Consider the following 14,740-nt stretch of genomic DNA (forward strand, 5'->3'; position numbering starts at 1 on the left):
TATGAAGTATTATACTGCCAAGCATGTCTATTAATATAAAATAGGAAAATGAGTGAAACATTTGAAGGTTTCATGAGGCGTAAATCTATGCCTTCAGGAGTGAAAGACATTAGCAACTTATAGTTTGTTTGTTTGTTGTTAATAATATCTGTCAATCAAAAACTTATGAATAAAAAAAGAAAAAGAAAAGCCTGCAATGCCAAACAGATTAGACACAGAGAGCTAAGAAAAAGAAGATGGATAGAACTGTTCATGGGGCAGATAATCTTTCCCCTTTCTTGCTAAGAATAAGCAGCGCTGCATTTGTGGAAACTTAACTAAGCAGAAACCTGCAGTGTCTGCTCAGTGCCACTGACCCGCCAGCTGGAAAGAGCACTGAGTTTAAAGGGTTTAAGCTCTCAAAGAAGCCAAGACTTGGCTGATCATCTTGGGCTCAGCATATTGTGAGGCATATGAACACTCTCTTCAAAACTGGCAGGGAAAAAGGAAGGGAAATTGAAAATCTAAACACAGTAGCCCATTAAAATTCAGACAATTGCAAGGGTTGTGTTTTCTCTGAAGCATTTGCTTATACTCTGTGCTACTGAAAAAAGAAATAAATGGATTTACCTTTAGGAGGAAGAAGAGCAGTACAACTGCAGATTCCTGCACTAGTCTTTGGGGCACTGAAAAAAAAAATCAAAAAAAGAGTCCTTTACTCTACTATGAAATAACGGAACTTGTATCATTTTTCTTCATGTGATCTCATTTTGTTCACTATCCCTACAGATTTGGTTATATCATTTATTAACATGTTTTATTATGACTTTTGACAAAAAAAATAATTAAATTTAAACACACAACACAATATTCACCACCCTAATGAATAAACTTCAAAGGCATGCTTTTCAAAATGAATATGTGCAATAACCCAAAAGTAATACTGGCATATTCATTATTCTTACTTCGTTAAAAAGTAAAAAAAAAAAAACAAATGACTTTGCTCAAATAAAGTTAAAGATATTAATTTCTATTCTATTTTTTTTTCTAGTTTAACATTTCTGGGTGTTCTGTATATGAGAGAAAATAATACGCCCCTCCCTCCAGGGGATATGAAAACATTTTGCCAACATCTCAAACTGACATGGTTTGGATTTATTGCATGGATACAAAAACAATACTAAAGACTGTCAAGTTCACCACTCTTGGGTCCTTCAGAGACCGAGGCCCTGAAGGACAGATGCTGCCCACATATCTGCTATCAGCAATTCTCCTGATGCTCCCTAGAGTCTCAGCTACAGGTTGAGAACTGAATATTTCTTGGTCACATTTCTGACAAGTTTTACAAAAGTATATGGGTGAAGCATTCACTGAAGTTATAACAGTCTTTTGCATTATATTTACATTCTCGTTTCTAGGCTGAAACCAAAGTCCAGCTTCAATGCAGAAAATGTCTTTCCCTCAAGAAAATGAGAAACACATGAGAGTAAAATACATGTAATCGTCCAAGATTCAACTCTGAATGATTTTAAACATACATTAGACTATTAAGAAACTTTTAGAGATGTATATATTTTTGTATTTAATACTAAGCAGGATTTGTTTTTAGCTTAATCTGTTTAAAGTACTCTTTCAGCTTTGGATTAAATCTAATTATGTGTTCAAAATATAATTATTGTTCTAGAAGTCAAAGGAGGATTCAATATTCTACAAAATTTCTACCACGTGTAGTGACATTAACTGCATCAGTGGGGCAGAAAAAAATGAATTTTTTGAAAAGCAATTCAGACATTCTTTATGTTAACACAAATTCAAAAAAAAAGGAAGGGTAGGGCTTTTTGATTACCTCCAACCGATAAATCACATGCTGTTTTAAATGCCTCTTTTGTGTGAGAAATATATCCTTTTCTAGGAAATGGGTTTTCTCTCTGATATGCTCTTGTTCAAGGTCTTTTCAGTTGAGTTGTTTTCATTGTGCCAAACTGAAGTTTTTATAAATTGTTTATGAGTGTCAAAGTTCCTTAATAGTTCAGTTGGATTGTTCACTCTGCAAGCAATAGTAAGTAGGCAACAACATCTCTGTCAGTGTTAAAAGTTGATCTGCCAAGTTTTAATGCGTGGCTCGAGCAGGAGATGCAGTTTGGTGGGGAAGCAAGCTGTCCAGTACTTGACAAGATTTGGTTTGTCAACAGTATGGATGAAGGTGTTTGACATGATACTTTCTTTCTCCATCATACTTCCAGCTCTATGTCAGAATGTATATCCTCACCTGGAGTCAATCTGCTGAATTCTTGTTAACTTTTAACAGGAATGGGAAACTATGATTAAGGAATACCAATAAAGGATAGTAGAGAGTTTTTACACATTGATTTTCAATGAGACTGTGACCTGAGATAATGAATGTTTCTTTACATGTAGCAGCAAATTCCCTCATCCAGTCATATGAAGAAAAAGAAATCTATCTTAAAAAAAAAGTTAGTATCATAAGAAATCTACTTCACCAGACTAAGCAGACACTGTGCAGGGGAAGGGATTTCTCTGCAGTCTGAAATGGCTATCTTACTTGGCTGTAAATCTCCCTCACACAATGCCTGGGGTCTTGCTTGCAGGGATGTAATGAAGTTACACTGCCTGAATGAAAATTTTAAAAACAAATTAGGGCAGAGGACCTTGCCAGCTATCCATGATTTGTGGTACTGCTTATCAGTAGCCGGTGTGGGGTGATTCACCCTGAGAACACCAAATCTCTTTGTCCCAGGCCTCCATGTTTCACTCCAGTGTCAGTATATCAGGGGAAATGAATGCTAAGCTATAACAGTCATAGTTAGTGTCAGGCATGTTTGTAACACATGCATAGAGAAATTTACAGCTGGGAAAAACTATGACACATCCCCTAGTGACTTGCTTTATAGAGTTCTTTCTTCTGACTGATTCAGCAGCAGCAACACTCCTTTACACATGGTGACCTCAGTGATCTGGAGAGTGTTTTCTACTTGGCTGTATACATTAAGTTACTCTTTAAACCAGGATATAGAATCATCCTATGGTATCTGTTTAAAATAAAATAAAAAATCCTCAAAATTCAAATTTCATCTTAAAAAATTATATAGTAAGTACTCATTAACTAAAATTTTACTAATCTGAACTTAGTGATATCTCAAGCCAAGAACAATACTCTTCCCTATTATCTCTAACTAAAGATAATATGATATTTTATATCAATTAAATGTTTTTTATATTAACATTACAAATTTTTAGATTTGTTGTATATGATTTTGTGGAAATAATTACTCTTTCTAGGTACTGGAGGCAATTTAGAGACATTTTCATAAATTGCTAACTTAAAATCATTTGTAGGGACGCCTGGGTGGCTTAGTCGCTTAAGCGTCTGACTTTCACTTAGGTCATGATCTTGCGGTTCGTGGGTTCGAGCCCCGTGTCAGGCTCTGTGCTGACCGCCAGCTCAGGGCCTGGAGCCTATTTCAGAGTCTGTATCTCCCTCTCTCTCTGACCCTCCCCTGCTCACGCTGTCTCTCTCTCTCTCCTAGAAATAAATTTTTTAAAAAATATTAAAAAAATCATTTTTATTAATATGTTTAAATTCTTTGCTAGCTTAGCTAAATTTAGTTGATATAAAGCTTATTTTCTTATTTGGGGGAACTGTATCAGAGTGACAAGACTGGACACTTAGCCAACTCTCCTGTCCTATGTACACTTTTTATGTACATAAGAACTTTTCACACCCATGAATGCTGAAAGAGGAGACTAAAGGATTTTAAAAATAGAATTAGAAATATTTTATAACTGGTTAAAGAAAAAAAGAAGGGTGGTATCCAAATAATAAAATTGATGTTAAAGGCAAACAAGTTCTCATGTATAGTAAAAGAAAGTGATCCTAACCACTTAGAAAGCAAAATGCATTCAATCATCAGCCATTATTTGCCAATGTGGCAAAACCCGGGGCACCTGGGTGGCTCAGTCAGGTCAGACACTCAGTTAAGTGTCTGACTCTTGATTTCAGTTCAGGTCACGATCTCACAGTTCCTGAGATCAAGCCTTGCTGTGTTGGGCTCCACAATGACACCATGGAGCATGCCTGGGATTCATTCTCTCCTTCTCTCTCCCCCTCCCCTTCTTATGTGTGCATGCATTCTGTCTACTTAAAAAATAAATACCGATAGATAGATAGATAGATAGATAGACAGATAAATAAATAAATAATAAATAAATAAATAAATAAATAAATAAATAAATAAATAAAATGGCAAACTTGATCCTTGATTCTGCTCAGAAAAAGCATTCATGTAGCAGGGCTAAAAGTGAACTGTCCCAAGCTGTCTACTCATGTAAACTTCAGATGCTTTTTCCAGTAGAGTAACAGAGTTTTCTGAATGTAAACATCTGGAGAATGACAGCATCATTCACTTGCCTCAAATAGTAGCTGAAAGAAGATCAAATTAGAAGCCTTCTTCTTGAACAACTCCTGTGGCCTATATATCTTTAAAGCCTCTCTGAAAATTGCCAATCACCTTTTGTCAGGTTTATATTCCATTTTACAAGTACACAGGGAAATATGTGTAGTAAATTTGAATATGAATCCAGGTTAAGAATTCTTTTCTTCAGTTGTCATAAGCAGTTCCAATTTTAGTTAATCATTCCTGATATTTGTGTATAGTGTACCTGTTCCATTCTATTGGATGGAGGAGAGATGATGTAGACATGGTCAGCGAGCATGCACTGCAGATTTCCCTTTCTATATGGAAAGACCAAACAGCTTTCTATAAACACCTTTTTTTAAGACTGCCATACAATGCTAATATGTTACTAGACATATCCAGCTCACAATTTTGTTTTAATTTTTAGTTACAAACATAAAATACGATAACCAAGAAGTTGAGATCAAAGCAATTTCATGTCCATCTATCTAAAATCATTTTTCTCCTTTATTTCTCTTGAGTGTTACTGGCATCCAGGAACAAAGTTGTAATGCTACTCTTTGCTCTTTCTTCACCTGCTCATCAGCTAATCAATGATTTCTCTGTATCTTTGTCTCTCCCCAACCCCATTTTCAACTTTCACTACGATTATCTCTATATAAAAATCTCACTTTTGAGTTACTACCATAATCTCATTTTTGTATTTATTGACTTCACTTTCTTTATGGGTCACTTTGTTCAAGCTATTTAAGATTCCTAAAATACCAACAATTAGCCTGCTCAAAATTTCAGATAATCTCTCATTGGATGAGGGTTCTGGGCATGTTCACAATATTGTCTTCTATTCATGTCATTTAACTGTACCTACAAGTTATGATTTATAGTATTTTCAGTGTCCTCTAATTTCCACTTTGATTGCTCCTTTGACCCAATGGAGCAAAAGGAATTTCTAGATGCTGGCTATGTTTTATATTTTGATCGGGGTGGTGACTATATGGTCTGTATTCATTTGAAATTCAACTATATGTAGAGACATATATTTATACTGCATACTTTTTGTACAGACTTATCCTTCAATTAAAAAAAAAGCTCATTTGAAAAACAAATGTTTTTCTTATTATTTTAGAAAGAAAGAGATTGAGAGCTGAGGAGAGAGGCAGAGGGAGAGAGTCAGAGAATCTTAGGCAGCCCCTGATGTGGGGCTCATTCCCACAACCCTGACATCATGACCTGAGCTGAAATCAAGAGTCTGACAATCAACTGACTGAGCCACCCACGTACCCCCTAAATTGTTAAGAAATTTAAATGCTTCAACTCAGGTTGAGGTTAGAATGCAAAGTGTGGTTCCAGGCAGCCACCATGTTACACAAAGTGCGACACCTTCTGAGAATGGATCCACATAAGGAAACTAGAGTTGAAGAGTTTAAGGAAGGCAACATTGACATAGACAGAATCTATTACTTTATTTTTAGATATAAAGTACAGGATTGTATACTAGAAGATAATAATGACAAATGTAAAAGTCTAACAATATATGCCTAGACTTTACTAAGACATTTAATAAGAGTTTTCTTATGTAATATTAGCTAGTTATGAGTACTTAATTTTCAAATATATGACTGCTTTCTAGTTATCTTTTTGTTATTGATCCTTGCTTAATTCCATCGTGATGAGAGAACCTACTATGTATATGATTGATCCCTACAAGCTTTTTGAAGTGTATTTGCTTTGTGGAGCAGTATATGGTTACTTTTATAAATGCACTGGGAACAACTGAAACTAATGTGTTGTCTTCAGTGTTCTATACATAAAGGCCAAGTAAGTTCTAAGGTTAGGTAATTATGCTGTTCAAATTGCTTTATCCTTCCTAATATCTTTTTTCCCCTGCGTGTCAATCCATAGTTTAAGAATTGTATTGATTTGTAGTTTTAGAATCCATTTGACTATTTTCTATAACCTCTAGGTTTCTGTCCACATTTATTGTCATTACAACTCTTGAAATATTCACTACTATTTTAGAATAAGAGTCTAAATAGAATTTTTAAAATTTCTATTTAATCTGTTTTATTACCTTTTTTTTCTTGGTTTCTAGTTATTTCTTATTGTCAATTATTTTTATTAAATTTTAACTGAGTAGGGAAATTTAGTATAAAACTTATAGAGAGAATTTTAAGGAATAAGTTATATATTCATCCAGAGTTTCCTTTTCCCTATCTGGTTAGTGCAGATCACCTTAAACCAGGGTTTTTAAACCTCAGCATTATTTGTACTTTTGACTGGATAATTCTTTGTTTTGTAAAGATGCCAGTAGCATTTTCCCAAGTTCTGACAATCAAAACTGTTTGTTTCCATATATTGTCAAATGTCCCCTAGGGGGCTGACTCTGGCATCACCCCTGCTTATGAACCACTGCGTTTAACCCATTAGGGGCTGAGTTAATACGAAGCTTGTTTGGGCTTAGTCATAACTATTCTGGTATAACCTTACTCATAGGCTTTAGACCTTTATTTTCCCAAATGAAATCCTGGGGTATTTATCAGTACCCCACCTGCTTTGAGCTTCTCCCCCTCTTATGAAACTAATTAAAACTTTATTCTACATCTCATCCTCTCAACTACCTCTTCTGGCTCAGGTTCTCAGCTGAATTCCCATTCTCTGATTCTTGGCAATACCTGAGAAGAAAGTAATGCTAAATATCAGGCTCACCTTTTGGAGTTTTCTTGCTACACTGGTAATAACTCCAATCCCTTTAAAAAGGTGCTTTATATTACCCTTCTAACTATTTTTACTTGTTTTTGAGTGCTTGATTGGTGTAAAGTAATCTAGCTTGCCATAGTCTGAGGTAATTTTTTTTTATTTTTTTAATTTTTGTTTTATTTCTGTACTTGTTTATTTCGGAGAGAGAGAGAGCACGTGACTGCATGCAAGTTAGGGAGGGTCAGAGAAAGAGAAGGAGCAGAGAGAATCTCACTATCAGTGCAGAACCTGACACCTGGATTGAACTCACCAACCAGTAGATGATGACCTGAGCCGAAGTTGGACACTTAACTGACTCAGCCACCCAGAAGCCTTGAGGTTAATTTTATTTAGACCAACTGCTTAAACATAAGTCGGAGGGTTGCATTTCCCTATCCTTACTGGCATTGCATGTGTCACATGCCCATCCCTGAATAAATCATTGTATCCAGGAAAACAAAATGTTCAATTTGCTGTCCGTACCCAAAGATGCAGATGGGGTCAACCTCACTTGAACTGCATAGGCATGAATGATGGGTAGCTCCACAAGGAAACTCTAATAGCTATTACCTAAAGAAGCAAGGGGGAGAGGCATGATGAGAAGGACGAGGGACAACAGGTAGATGTTGGCAGTTGAAGATAGAATCTCTAAACATTAAGCTTAAGATATATATTGTGAATTTCTGATATACTGATTGACTCAGTGTATGAGGAATGTCACTCAACAGAAAGAGACTGTAAGCTAACTCAGAGGAGAACTGGAATAAAAATAGGTATGTTTTCTCATAAATGTGGTTGAATCACTTCAAAATATATATCTTATGGTCAGAAAGTCTGTTTTAGCTATCATGCATTGATTATGGCTGGTAGACTTTAATGCGTTGATTTTGGATGCCTGGCATGGGGGAAAGGAAAGGAAAACAAATAAACTATAAACTCTCAATCAAGTACTTTTGTGCTCCAATTTTTAAAAGCTAAAAACAATTTTTGTTTTGAAATGCACATAAAATTAAATATGAGGAAAGCACTGTTTAAGGTGTCTTGTTAAACAGATGATTTAAGTCAAACTAACATTTAGTCAAGTCAATATATGGTGTTCTGAAACTATTATTTGTCAATTGTCAATGAGTGCATTTATGATTATTAGTTGTATAGAATGGTGATTGATGTTCCTTAGATATGCATGCATTACTCTATCTCAAAAACCCTTTTTTTTACTATCACCATTTCAAATACTGATTAATCTTTCATGTGTATTACATATATGTATATATGTATGTGTGTGTGTACATTTATATATACATATGTAAATTTGACCATTAAATTTTACTATTGATTTAAAAATAATACATTGGGTCTTATTTCTGTTTCTACTACTTAATAGCTTGTATACAACATTCACTTATCATTGATGAAAATGTTCACTCTCTTGGTCTTTAGGCAGTTATATGTCAATTGTCTACCACTTCTGCAGACATTGTTGCTAATAAAGCCAAAGTCAATTTCTACCCAGAATTATCCAATTAGCTTATTTAGTTTATGAGAACAAACTACCTGTGAAGAGCTAGCCAGACACCTCTAGCCTATGTGCCCTTGATAGAACACTATCAGCTTATTCTAGAGGATCACTACAAATTCACCTCAACTGTCTTCCAGAAAATAATTAAAACTGCATTTTTTATATATTTAGCGAATACTTTTATTATCTTTTGGTTTTGCTTTTTTCTTAATTTTCAAAAAGTTTTAAGTTCCAGTTAGTTAACATAGTATAATATTAGTTTTAAGTGTATAATATGATGATTCAACACTTCCACACAACATCTGGTGCATGATCATTACAACAAGTGTGCTCCTTCATCTCCATCACCTATTTCACCCATCCTTCCACCTACCTCCCTTCTGGTAACCATCAGTTTGTTCTCTATAATTAAGAGTCTGTTTTTGTTTGTTTGTTTGTTTGCCTCTCTCTCTTTCCTTCTATGCTCATAAAACTGCATTTTAAGGTGGGTGGAGAGATGAGTGAAATAGGTGAAGGTGATTAAGAGTACACTTAGCGATAAATAGTGAGTAATATACAGAACTGCTGAATCCCTGTATTGTACACCTGAAACGAATAGGACATTGGATATTGATTGTGCTGGAATTAAAACAAAAAAACACTGCATTTTGTACTTGTAGACTGTAGTGTGTGTGTATGAGGGAGAGACAGAGGGAGAAGGAGGGAGAGAAAGTTAGAAAGAGAAGGGTGGAGAAGGGAGGGAGGGAGAGAGAGAAAGAGGGAGAGAGGAATGGAAAAAGTAGTATCGTTTTGTATTTAAAAATGGCTGAAGGACAGTATATAATAACTTTTATCATAGTTATAGTAGTATTGTCTCCAGCATCTATAACATATTTGTTTTTAAATAGGCAATAAATGAATCGGTAATGACTTAGACAATTATTGAATGTAATTTGGTAAAAAATTCACCAAGGAGAAAAAGACCTCAAGAGAATTCTCTGACCCTAGACTAGGCAAAGTCAGATTGAACTGTGATAGTAGCATGTCAGGTTAAAAGGATTGGTAATGTTACTGGAGAAGAGGGAAAAGTATAAAAGTATGGATGGGTTAACTTCATTTTAGTGGGCTTCAGGAGAAAAAGTCATTGTTAGTTCATGAGCAAAATATCATAGCTGCTGAAAAATCCAACTGCTTTCCAGTGAACAGAGGAATCGTACAGAAAACATATGCATACACTGTCAATTTCTTTTCTGTCGCTGTCATAGTAAAAAGAATGTCATATTTCTTTAGGGAAGAAACAGTTTTTGTGATGAGAAAGTCAAACTGTTCTTTACTAAAGCAGTTTTTCCCCCTAATGCAGATAGAAAGAGAAATCCAAAACAGTGCTTATACTAGCCCATGTCATCATTTTCTGAAATAAGGAAAACCTACAAATACACATCTAAGTGAAGAGGAAAAAAGGCCAATTGTGATTACATATCTTGGGAATTAGCCTCTTCTGTCATAATGGGACTTAGCCTCCTCTCTCAAAACTTACCCTTTGTAAGGAGACAGGAGAGAGTGGCAACCACAGTATAGCAACAACATCAAAAGCTAAGAGATCCCCACAATATTAAAATTAATTTAAATTAAAAAGGGGTGCATCTGGGTCAGTTGGGTGTCTGATTCTTGATTTTGGCTCAGGTCATGATCCCAGGGTTCTGGGATCTAGCACTGTGTTAAGCTCTGTTCTGAGCATGAAGACAGCTTAACATTCTCTCTCTCTTTCTCTCCATCTTTCTCTTTCTCTCTCCCTCTGCCACTCTCCCTGGCTTACACCTCTCTTGCACTCACTCTCTCTCTCTCAAGAAATATAAAATAAATAAAATAAAATAAAACAAAATAATAAAATAAAATAATAAAGTCAAGTAAAATAAGAAAATAAGAACTAGAAGACCCAGTGAGACAGAAGATGATTCTGAAAAAGTTGTGTGGATTGTGGGTGGTCGTAGCCTAGATAGAATTAGGGCAGCCATAGTAGTGAGAGAATGATGAATTAGATGAAAATTATTCAGATTTTGTTATTCATACCCATATTCTACCTTCCCTCCCACCACTACCACCTTGGAACAGTCATTAGTTGCTCCTTTCTGCTGATGTCAGTGGGTGGTATTAAAGTCCCACAAAAAGCCTCTTTGAAGGAGGTGCTGAAGGATAGAGGTGAGATGTTATTGATTTTCCATGATTTTTTAAAAAGATTTTTCTAAGAACATTGACTTCTCCCAATCCTGATCCTTTTAAGGATTTAAGGTGAAGTCCTAAAACTAACCTTCTGGAAATTATAGTAATTACATGCAATAACAATGGTTTGATGAGGCCTGGGGCTCTCCACCTAAGGGCTAATCCTCCACAGCCTCCTCAAACTTACTTGAACCAGGTGCCAGCCTTAAACCCCTTAATATATACTATAAAACAGAGTAGGTGATAGACTCAGGAAAATAAGGGCTTATACAATAAAGAAATCTAAATATTTAAAGAGAACTGTTACCTTCAAAGAAAGAAAGCCTGGACATTATACACCATTGGAAACAGAAATATTAGAACAGTCAGAACAAAAATCTTTTTTTTTCCTCAGAACAAAAATCTAAGAAGAGTAAATAAGTTATACAAACAAAATCAATTAAAAAGAGAAAAGCCTGAAAACAGGTGTAAGTATCAGTTGTAAAAACACAATAAAGACATGATAATATATGGGAATGGTAGATAGAATTCAGCTGAGGATCAAGTTATTTAGTCAGTCATATTAAGGAGCCCTCTCAGAAGTAAACAAGAAAGATAAAGAGAAAAATGTAAAATTTAAGAGCTATGGAAGATAAAAGTAGAAACACAACATTAAGATCAAATAAGTTGGCAAAAACAAATGGAAAGGAATTATTTGAAGAAATAATAATTTCTCTGAATTAGGAAAGGATAGCCTAAACTGTATATGGAGGAACACAGTGTCAGGAAGATCCACTAACAGGGGCCTGGGTGATTCAGTTGGTTAAGTGTTCTGACTTGGGCTCAGGTCATTGTCTCACAGCTTGTGGCTTCAAGCCCTGCATTGGGCTCTGTGCTGACATCTAAGAGCCTGGGGTCTGCTTTGGATTCTGTGTCTTCCTCTCTCTCTCTCCCCCTCCCACACTCACATTCTGTCTCTCTCTCAAAAATAAATAAACATTAAACATTTTAAACATTAAAATTTAAACATTAAAACATTTAAACATTAAAAATTGAAAAAAATTCCTCTAACAACAAAAAAAGAATAAGAAGTACTTACCTTGTAAGTTACCATAAAACATTATAATTAAAATGGCTTGATATTGGTGAAGGGATAGACTATAAACTGATCTGTGGAGCCCAATGTGGACCTAGACTCCCATCAACTAAGACCTCGAGAAATGATAGAAATGAAACAAAAAAGGTCATTGGAGGAAAAAAAAAGAATTCAATATGCAGGGTTGGAAAAAAACATCCCTAACTCATCTCATACACAAAAATAAACTCTACCTGGATTAATAATTTAAATGTGAGAAGAAAAATTTTTTAACTTCTGGAAACAATTACAGTGTACATCTTTCTGATTTGGGGAGAGATGAGAGATAAGAGATTTTAATAAGTAAAAAGTAATCATAAAGGAAGCTAATAGTAGATATAGAAGTAAGATTAAAATTAATTCATCAAAGACATTTAGAAAAAGTGAAAGATGTGTTTTAAAAGAAATTTGTGACACATAGTCACAAAGAGCTTGTATCAAGAATAAATATGTAATTTTAAAACCTTCACATTAGTTAAGGAAAAATACCAATGAACCGAAAGAAAAAAGAGATAATAAATCATGAATGGGTGTATTATACAATATTTATGACTCATGAGCTTATTAAGAAATGTTCAATCTTACTATTAGCCAAAGAAAAGCAATTTAAAACATAAAAGAGATACTGCTTTAGAAACCTTTGAATGTAACAGTGCAAAAGAACTGACCATATTGAAGATTTGAGGGTCTGTACATAGTCTGTATTGCTAAAACATTGCCAGTGAGAGTTTTCAACCACTTTCTTAAAAAATTTGGCAATATTTTATAAAATTGAAAATCATAAAGGAGCAATTTCAGGTCATGTTTAACAAAAAACATGAAACATTAAAATACTATCTAAAATTTTCATTGGCACTGTCAGTGTTACAATTGCTTGGCAAACTATAGGTAGCTGTAATAATAGTCAGGAAGGCGAGCTGAAGTCAGACATCTGGGGTTCAGCTGTTAGCTCAATCTCTTACTAGCTGCCTGATCTTGATTTCTCTTGGTCTCAGTTTCTATATCATTTTATATAGATTGAAATCAAGTAAAAAATAACTATATAATATTTAGGCATTAATTACATGGGAGAAAAATGAGAAAACAGTAACATGAAAATAGTAGTTACTTCTGAAAACTTGGAAATGATACAGGGAAGTTTACAAAATTACATATAAGTAAGATATTGTGCTAGTTTTGAGTTGGATGCTATGTACAGGGTGATTTAATGTATTACAAAGTATATGAATGAAAAATCATTCATTATGAATGTCGAATGTTGAAAATGAATTATTGGTAGACACATGATGATAATGTGCTATGAATAAAGAATTGTGATGAATTCAGTTCTATGTATCTAAGTTTCAGTTAAAGAAAGGTACAAATAAGGGAGCATAAGATAAACCAATTTGTGTCCTCAAATTCTTATTTTTTACTATTAAAAATAAACATGTTTCTTTCCATCTAAAAGCTGAAATATTTTTTCATTCATTAAGTCTCATACTGGAGTTTCTACACATAATTATTTTTTAAAGTATTTAAGTGAGTATAATGGTTTATCTATCTAATTGAAGAGTATAAAATATTTTTAAAAGATTAAATAATCAAAAAGAATGGAAAATATCACTAAGAACACAGTAGATATAATTATATTTTCAAGTTATAAACACAATTGTAGTTACCAGCTTCAGACAGGCCATATATCACTGATTTTATCCTTACAATATTTATGTTATCTTGTATGATACGTAATTTTTCCCAAAAATGTTACAAGTAACTGATTATAGGATTACAGTAGGCAAAGTTCACTTTTTCCTCTTTTTGCTGAGATAAAATTCACATACCATAAAATTCATCCTTTTAGTTTACAAATCAGTGATTTTTAGTATATTCATAAGGTTGTACAATTAGTATCACTTTTTAATTCCAGAAAATTTTCATAGCATACTCATTATCAACACTCCTCATTCCCCAGTTCTCCTGCCCTTGGCAACCACTATGTTTCCTGTGGATTGGCCAATTCTAGATATTTCATATCACCAAATTCATGTAATATGGTGCCTTTTGTATCTGGCTTCTTAATACAGTGTTGCCACATTTTATCTATTTTGTACCATGACTCAATATTTCATCTTTATTTTATGGCTGAATAATATTCCACTGTATGGATGTACCATATTTGTTTATCCATTCGCCTGCTGATGGATATGTGGATTGCTACTACATTGTGGCTTTGAGTAATTAATGCTGTTCTAAGCATTTGTGTACAAGTTCTTGTGTGGACAAAGGTTGTGAATTCTCTTTAGTATACACCTAAGAATGGAATACTGGGTCATTTGGTAACTCATGTTCAATTTTTAAGGAAATGCCAAACAGTTTTCTAAAGCAACTGCTTAACTTACCATCCTAGCAGCAATGTAGGACTTTTCCAATTTGTTTCACATCCTTGTTAATACTTGTTATTATCTGTCATTTTTATTATAGCTACTCTAGTGGGCACGGTATTTTTATCTTATTGTGGTTTTGATTTGCGTTCCTCTACCTGCTAAACAAGTTGAACATCTTTTCACATATTTATTAGCCACTTACATATCTTTTCTTTTTTGAGAAACGTCTATTCAAATCTTTTGCCCATTTTAATTGGTTTACAGTAAAACCTTGTGTTTGTGATCATAATTCTTTCTGGAAACATGCCTGTAATCCAAAGCACTTGTATATCAAAGCAAATTTTAAGAACCATTGGCTCAGTTATAATCATGTGATGTTCAGCATCACATG

At 34.2% G+C, this 14,740-nt stretch overlaps 1 pseudogene; it reads right to left on the minus strand.

Moving 5' to 3' along the window:
- The window catches only part of LOC120220939, a 36,758-nt pseudogene that overhangs the window by 13,678 nt on the left and 8,340 nt on the right, over window positions 1–14,740 (minus strand).

This window comes from Hyaena hyaena, unplaced genomic scaffold, assembly GCF_003009895.1.
Source record: "Hyaena hyaena isolate Hyena2069 unplaced genomic scaffold, ASM300989v1 scaffold_736, whole genome shotgun sequence".
In the NCBI taxonomy this organism is placed as follows: domain Eukaryota; kingdom Metazoa; phylum Chordata; class Mammalia; order Carnivora; family Hyaenidae; genus Hyaena; species Hyaena hyaena.